This window comes from Glycine max, chromosome 5, assembly GCF_000004515.6.
Source record: "Glycine max cultivar Williams 82 chromosome 5, Glycine_max_v4.0, whole genome shotgun sequence".
Lineage (NCBI taxonomy): Eukaryota > Viridiplantae > Streptophyta > Magnoliopsida > Fabales > Fabaceae > Glycine > Glycine max.
In genome coordinates this window covers 27,250,089-27,259,320 of record NC_038241.2, presented here as the reverse complement: position 1 = coordinate 27,259,320, position 9,232 = coordinate 27,250,089, and positions in this window count along the sequence as shown.

Genomic DNA, 9,232 nt, shown 5'->3' with positions numbered 1-9,232 from the left:
TTGTCTCATCTGAATCAGAGATCCAATTAGCATCACTACACCCTTCAACTACTGTGGGAAATCCGTTGTATTCAATACCATAATCCATGGCACCTCCAAATATCTCATGAGTCTAATGAGTGCATCCCAACGGTCCTTATTAGGACTATGTGTATATCTACTCAATCTGCCTACTGCATATGCAATATCAGGTCTAGAAAAGTTCATCAAATGCAGTAAGCTCCCAATGAATTGGGCATATTGAGTTTGAGCAATTGGTTCTCCTCTATTTTTCTTTAATTGAGAGTTAGCATCATAAGAGGTACTCACTGACTTAAAGTCATAATATTTATACTTCCTAAGAAGTTTCTCAACATAATGCTCTTAGGATAGTAATATACTATCTCCCTTCCTTATAATTTTAACTCCCAAAATAAAACTTGCTTAACCCGTGTCTTTCATATCAAATTTAGATGCTAAGAAAGATTTATTTTTAAAAACTATATCATTGCATGTACAAAAAAATAAGCATGTGATCCACATACAAGCATATAATAACATGATCATCATTCACAAACTTTGTATACACACATCTATCAACATCACTACTAGAAAAACCATCAACAAGTAAAGTCTCATTAAATTTTTCATGTCATTGTTTAGGTACTTGTTTTAAACCAAATAGGGATTTCAAAAGTTGTCTTATATATTTCTTCAGTTAAATCACCATTCAAGATAGTTGTCTTAACTTCCATCTTATGAATCATTAACTTATGGATTGCAGCTAAGGCTATCAAAATCCTAATGGAGGAAATCCTTGTAACATGTGCAAAGGTATCAAAAAAATCTATGTTAGGTTTCTGAGTAAACCCTTTAGCAACCAACCTTGCCTTGTACTTATCTATAGATCCATCTGGGTTATACTTCCTCTTAAAGATCCATTTACATCCAATAGGATTTGTACCCTCAGGTAGATCTACTAAAGTCTATGTATTATTATTTTAATAGAGTCAATTTCAGTCCTAACGACTTGCTTCCAAACGTTTTAATCTGAAGAACTAATAGCTTCTGAAAAATTTAAGGGATCATCCTTAGTAAGATATGTATAAAAGTCATCTCCAAAAGATTTCTTTATCCTATGTCTTTTACTTCTCCTCAAATCGTCGCTTATAGGTTCATTATAGGTTTCAACTAGTCGTTCAAGACTAGAACTAGCCCTAGACCTCAAAGCGAAAATGTCCTCAGAGAATTCAGCATTCTTAGTCTCCATGATGGTGTCACACTCAATCATATCACTCTTAAGAACTAGAAATCTATAAGCAGCATTATGTTCAGCATAACCAATAAACATGCAATCAGAAGTCTTAGATCCTATTTTCCTTTTCTTTGGATCAAGTAACATCACTTTGGCTAAGCACCCCCACACTCTCAGATATTTAAGGTTTGATTTATATCCTTTCCGTAACTCATAAGGGCTCAAACCTGTTTTCTTATGTGGAATTCTATTTTGTAAAAAACAAGCAGTCAAGAAGGCTTCCCCAAAAGGTTGTTAGGAGTAGAGGTACTAACAAGTAAAGTATTCATCATTTCCTTAAGAGTTTTATTTTTCCTTTCAACTACTCCATTTGACTCGAGTGAATATGGTGGGGTTACTTCATGAATTATACCTTCCATTTCACAAAAGTTATTAAACAAAGTGTACTCACCACCCCTATCAAATATTAGCCTCTTGATTTTTCTATTCAATTGATTTTCAACTTCGGCTTTATAAGATAAGAACATATCAAACACTTCATCTTTGTGTCTAATTAGATAAACTTTAGTATATCTAGAGTAATCATCTATAAAGGTTACAAAGTAACTTTTACCTCCTCTTGTCATAGTTTGTTTTAAATCAGCAAGATCATAATGAATTAAGCCTAGCAGTTCAGTTTCACATTGTACAGAAGGACATGATTTCTTAGTTAATTTTGATTCAACACATATTTCACATTTCTTACTTTGTTTATCATACATATTAATTAAACCTAGTTGTTGCAATTTCATAACATACATTAGATTAACATGTTCTAATCTAGCATGCCTTATATCATAAAAACCAATCAAGTAAGCTAAAGAAGATGCACTCTCATTAATCACTTCAGAAACATTGAGTACAAGAGACCCTGATCACAATAACCCTTCCCCACAAATACATTACTCTTAGCCATAACTATCTTATCATACTCAAAGGATATCTTTACCCCAACCATTCCCAACAATGCTACAGAAACAAGGTTAACTTTGATAGAGGGGAACTTGTACCACATCATTCAAAGCTAATGTTTTTCCATATGTGAGCTTGAGAAGAACTTTCCCTTTTCCTTGAACCGGAGTAGTTCTCGAATCACCAAGATAAACTTGTTCTTTTACATCCCCCACAATAGTGTAGGAGGTAAACTATCTCTTATTAGGACAAGTGTGCATGGTAGTCCTAGACTCTACCACCCATTTGTTCACATTGGTGACAACATTCACTTGAGAAATGACCGCAACAATAATGTCATCTCCTTCAACCAGGTTAGCCCTAGGCTTAGGAGGATTATCATTTCTCATAACTCTGTACCTGCATTGAGGAACAAAATGTCTTGGCTTCCCATAAACAAAATAGGCTCTTTTTTTCTTGAAAGAAGGATTAGAAGCAAGAGCACGTGGGATGAGATTAGAAAGACCAGCATGTGGGTTATTATATTTGTACTTATTCTTGTTATTGTGATCGGTTTTGTTGGCATACCTCTTATAAAATGGTTTGTCTTGTACCGTGTTTGTCTTGGCAGACATTGCTTTTGTCCACGCTGCAACACTTTCTTTCCTATTTGTATCTTCAACGATAATGTGGGTGATAAGGTTTGGCAGTGACATCTGTTTGTGTCTATGCTTTAACTGTTGCTTATAATCTGTCCGAGACTTCGACAGCTTCTCAATCAGGAGTTCATAAACAAACTCGTCAGGCAGAAAGATGTTTTCAGTCTTTAGGTCTTCCAGCAGCTTGTGGTATTCATTGATTTGTACCTTGATATCTTTTTCTTCGTTCATGGTCCAACTGTAGTAGTTGGTGATGATCAATCTCTGTCTGACCACGTCCTAGACAGTGTATTTGAGTATGAGAGAGTCCTTTATTTGTTTGGATTCCTTGCAAGAGCAATAGACATCAAAAAGATTATTAGACAAGGCGCTTAACAAAGTGTGACAACATACCTTATTGGCTTGAACCCATAGTTGAAGTTAATTGGCATCATAAGCGACATCAGGTTTGGGAGAGGAAAGAGCAAAGACAAATCCATGCATTTCCATTAAGGTATTAATGTGTTTCTACCAGCGACGAAAGTTTTGGCCAATGAAGACCTCAATTTTTGAGACACCAAGCAGCGGCTTGGTAAAGGTTGCAGTTGGTGGCGTGGGGTTGGAAGCGTCGGCATTGTTGACAGGTTTTTCTGCTTCAACCATGATATAAACCTTTTAGATTGTTGTTGTTGAAGTCGAAAATCACGAACGCAGTTGAACTTCCTAGGGCATGGCAATCACTGATCTAAAAGGTTTATCCGTGACGTCCCACACAAACCTCTCAGGATACAACAGGAACGTCTTAGCAGAGCTAAGGTTATAAAACTCACAAAGAAAAATAATTGACCCAGGAATAAAGAGGGAGAAAGCTTAATAGAAGGAAAAAGGAGAAAATAATTGGTCCATCACCTTTTAAAATCACGTTCAAATACCATCAATCAACTTTTTTTTTGTTTTTTTACCAATTATGATCCTATAATTGTCATTGTCCCCCTCTTGATTCCTTCTTGTATTGGCATTAATAGGAAATGTAACTGATTGCTTAATTGTAGGAGATTTGAATTTCAAATTGTTGAATTTAAATGTCATAAATTTCCTTTTTCATTTTATTAAATCTTTAAAATAAATCTTTTGAAATAAATATTAAAATTGCAACAGTCATAACTTCATAGAAATCTTGTTCAAAGCTGAAGAAGTGAGTGCTTAAGGTCTGATGTAGTTGTAGGACTCATTTTTGGCATATACATACATTCTTTAAAAAGTGAATAATGCTAGATTAGGCTACATTGCCATTTTACCATATAGGTTGTGCCACAGTACAAACTAGAAAGTGCTTGAATTGTGGTGTTAAAATGCTTATGTTACTTAGAGTTTTTACCAAGCCTGAAGTTTGTCCTGATATTCAAAAATCAGTTTTAATGACTGTACTATATTTCTCTACTTCCATATTTTGCTTATGCTTTCACTCCTAAAATATAAACAAGATCACTTTAAATGCTTATATGGATTAAAAAGTTGAGCATGTACCTATCTCTTCTAATTATTGTCAGTTCTGAATTTGTTTTAGATGAAATATTCTAAAACTTATTTCACAACATTAATTATATTAGGTTAATTTGTTTTTAACTTGCAAAGTACCTGCATTGCACCCTTTATTTGTCTTATTTTGTTTGTTCACTGCTTAATGTGCCAAAGTGTTAGTAGTAACAATATTAATAGATATATTTTTTTGTGATGGCACAAAAAATCAATCGAGATATAGAAGGTGGTGGTCTATGATGATGAGAGTGAGGTTTTTGGAATCTTTTTATTCTAGAGTATGAGAGGACATTTAAAGATATATATCAACCAATCTATAGTTAGCTGGACAAAAACCTTAATTCAATTTCAAATGTAAATAATTTGTAGTTTCTGACCTTTACTTTAGCCTTTTGAGTTATATATAATTATATATCTATTTACTGTGTTGTTTGTTACTAGCTTAAGTTGGATAGTATAGGTCAATGTGCTCAAAAGCTTTCATCATTATAGTTTATGCCTGGGCTCTTAATTCCCTTCTTGGTCTTTCTGTAGAACTCTAGAATGAGATAAAGAATTTGGGGGCACTATGAGGAAACTTGAACTGGAAAGCACATGTAGTAGTAGTTTAGTTTGTATACAAAGAGACTTTGTAAGAGGCTTGCTCAAACTACTAATGACACTTGATTACTTGCATGCAAATCATATTCTTCATCGCAATGTCTTTGTTGGGGATAAATATATATATCCAAGATTCAATCCATCATGTTATCAATTTTAGTAAAGAATTATTTTTATTTTATTATCATATTTATTATTTTATTAAATTGTTAATTTGACAAATCCTTGATTAAAATTAGAGGCTTGTTATCTTGATAGAGATTATGATAATGAGAAATAAGTCATTTATAATTTTAATCTAAATTGTTTTTGACCATAGGATTTTTGTGAATAGGATATCTATAATCCATATAGATCAATATATATGTAATAATTTTTATTGGATAAAGATTAATAGATCTCATTTATTAATTTACATATATAAATTATGTATATGTTGATTTCATCATTGAACTGACTTAATTGTGAATTCTTAATAGTTAATATTATCTTAATATGTCAGTGGAAAGTTCTCAAGAAGAAATATAATAATTTCCTTTAACTTAAGATTATCATAGTAATTAACAAGTTATTTGTTATAGTTTAAATTCGGACACTTAATGTCCTAGGGCACTAATTGAACGAATATTAGATATGATTAAATACTTATAGAATTAATGATTAATCAAGAAAGAATCCATCAACTCTAGTAATGAGTTTGAGTTCTATGATAGAATTGAGACCTTGGACAGGACAATTGAATGAAAAAAGAAAAGAGTTTCTTAAGTCATTCATTGATTAAGTGTGTTAGCTTATTAGAGTTTGACAATAATATTATGCTCTAGAATTAACCTTGAGCTATAAATGATGGAAGGAAATATTACATTATTCTTCCACCATTGGTTATATTGAAGGTAAAAGATGTTACTTCATGCTATCCGAGAGTTAAGGAGTGTTGCTTGATGCTTACCTTGATTAGTAAATTAATCATGATTAATTTACTACCAGTTTAGCATTGGACCTAAGGGGTCACATACAAACAAATGTTCTCATCTTTGCATAAGAAAATAATTTATTTAATAATTAAATTAGAGAATTTAATTTAATCAAATAAATATTTTAGTGGAATATTATTATATTTTTTGTTAGCATCAAGAATATAATTAATATAAAGAGGGAATATTATTTTATAAATGTGGAAGTTTTCCATAAAATAAGAATAATATTCTATTTGTACATAATGTGATTAATTGTCTTAATTAGTCATGTGATTAATTGTGAATTATCTTTGTCTTATATCAGGAAGCTTCTTAAAATAAAAGATATGAGATCATTTTTATTTTTATAAAGATAAAGAGATAAGAAATTATTTTAAATAAAATATTTCCTTTTTTCTTTGAAAAAAAGGTCCAAATTCATATCTCTTTAACATTATAAATAAACCATCTACTTGAGGCAAAGTGTACCAAACACGACATAGTTCAAGCCTAGTGAGAAGTAGAAAGAGAATTTATTCTTTAGAGTTTCACTCATGAAAGAGTTGATAACAAAGATTCATAGGAGAGATTGCTCTCAATGTGTGGATACACGTAAAGTCTTCACACTATTGAAGAAAACTTTTGTTACTTCAAGAACGCGCATTCGGATACACAAACCTATTTTTTTCTATTTATTATTGTTGTATATTTTTTAATGCAAAATATATCATAATTTTCTGTTATAAGTGTTAGGAACACTTCTATGTAACTATCAATTGATATTAAAGTCATGAGTCTTTTGTGTTTAAAATTATAATGTGAAATGTGTTTTTCTACTAAAAGTGAATATGTTTTTGCTTAGTGTCATCAAAGATATTGCAATTGTTGTGAAAAATATGTGTTTTATTAAATCTAAAACATGCCGAAATACATAGTCATTATATTAGATTATTAGATATGTGATATCTCTTGTTTTTTTGGAAGAAAATCTAATCCAAAAATAAAGCACCATGTGTGTGCTCTTTTTTGTTACAAAACCTTTTATTGACTTCATTGTGAATAATCAAAGATGTGTGTTATTAAACTGTACTCTAATGGTTGCAGAATTGTTTTTGAGATCAAAATCTTAAATGCATACATTGTGATATAAGTTTGTTGAAATATCTTTGACTTGATTGGTTAAATCTAAAACCTATATTTCAATTGTTGGATTATGCTTAATGAGTTTTGTATATTTGACATGTGAATCAAGATTCTAATATATACTTTAAATTATTATTATTATATTATATCTTGTATAATATATGGTGATTGCAATAAAACTAAAAATAATATATCTTGATCATCGTGATATTGAATTTGGTGTACATGTGATGTATTGAGACATATATATATGTTTATTATATATTGGATATATAATAATATATTATTTTTTTTTCAAGTATTGAAAAGTTATATGAAAGGTTATATAAATATATATTAAATCTGTGAATTATAAGATGTTAAGGTAATCTTTATTAGAGGTAACATGTTTTCAATAGCTTTGAAGATGAAAACTATTATCTTCAATATTACTATATAAATTGATGACTTTGATATAATTGAGTATATCAAATGTTAAAATCATGAAAATGTGTCTGATTAAACGTTAATGAGTTCATTCATTTTAAGTGAATTATATTTTGTATAATTTATAGAATGATTAGGCTTGACACTTTTCATTGTGAAGTTTTTTCACAAAGTATACATTTATATATTGTGATATATTTGTTTAGATGTTTAGAAATTTTGAAATTAATATTTAACTTTTTTATGTGAATATTTATTTAATATCTAGGGAGATATATTTAAATTGTTAATCTATAATTTGTTGTTGGTACTGATTTGTGAGATATCACATACAGTGATATGTGTCAATTTTGACGGGTGATTTCCTTTCATGATTGTTATTATATAATATGATTGAAATATATAGAGATAGATTGTAGCATATAATTTATAGGATTGTACCAATTTTTTTATTATTGTGATAAAATTCAATAATATATGATATTATGTCCATTGTATGATAAATTCTTTTGATTATATATACTTTTGTACTTTTGCAGATAAATATTTGACTTATTGATTAGATTGTTATATTATATTTATAATATATGCTAAAATTTATTATATTACACACATATAGGATTGTACCAAATTTTTTATTATTGTGATAAAATTCAATAATATATGATATTATGTCCACTGTATGACAAATTCTTTTGATTATATATACTTTTGTACTTTTGCATAGAAATATTTGACTTATTGATTAGATTGTTACACACACACATGGAAAATAGAAATAAAGAAAGGGAGATTTTCTTTTAGATTTAAATATGTCATTAGTTGGTAGACAAAAACAAGAGAGAATACATCGTAAGTGTTTTTTTTTTTGCTGGATGGTTAAAAAAAGAAATTTCCTACCTGTGCGATAAGGATAGCCTTAGATTGCCCTTTGAAAAACACACAATTACTTCTTCTATTGTTATTCTCTTAGAATGGAAGCACCAAAATTTTTTAAGTTTTTTTTCTTTGTTCCGCTTGTCAAAGAAGTTGACACCAAAAGTTAATTATATTCCAAACAATTAACATAGAAATAAGATTTTGAATTAAAATGATTTAATTCAAGTTGTATCTTGTCAATGACTATAAAAAAACTTATTTTAAGAGCAAAATTTTGTTTCTCCACATGTTGTTTATAGTCTTTATGTAAATACATATGATGATATGTGTTTTATTATATGATGATATATTGTCCAGTTTGTTTTATATATTAAATTGTTTAATTACAAGGAACGACCAGAATTTCAAGAAACTTGTGATTTTGAAAATAAATTGGAACATATGATGCAAACTATTTTGATTTGTTTTATTACAATAAACAACTTGACTAACAAGAGACTTGTAATTTGAAAAATAAATTGGAGAATGTGACGGAAATTATTTATATTACAAGGAACAACTTGACAACCGGAGACTTGTAGGTTAAAATAAAAGCATCTGATGCAAGTTATTCATTTAATTAATAATAAGGAACCACCTGACAACCCGGACACTTATAATTAATTAATATAGCATGAGATATGAATTTTGAAATTATTTTTTATACTAAATATCTGGACTACCCAGGGGAGTATTAAATTTAATTTGTAGATACCAATAGGATTGACCTGACAACTAAGTACTTATTTGGTATGATTATCTTTCAAAGTTTATATGATACATCATGTTTGAGAAATGTAGATTCATTGGGTATCCCAAAGAAATTATGGGATATTTTTTAAATCAAC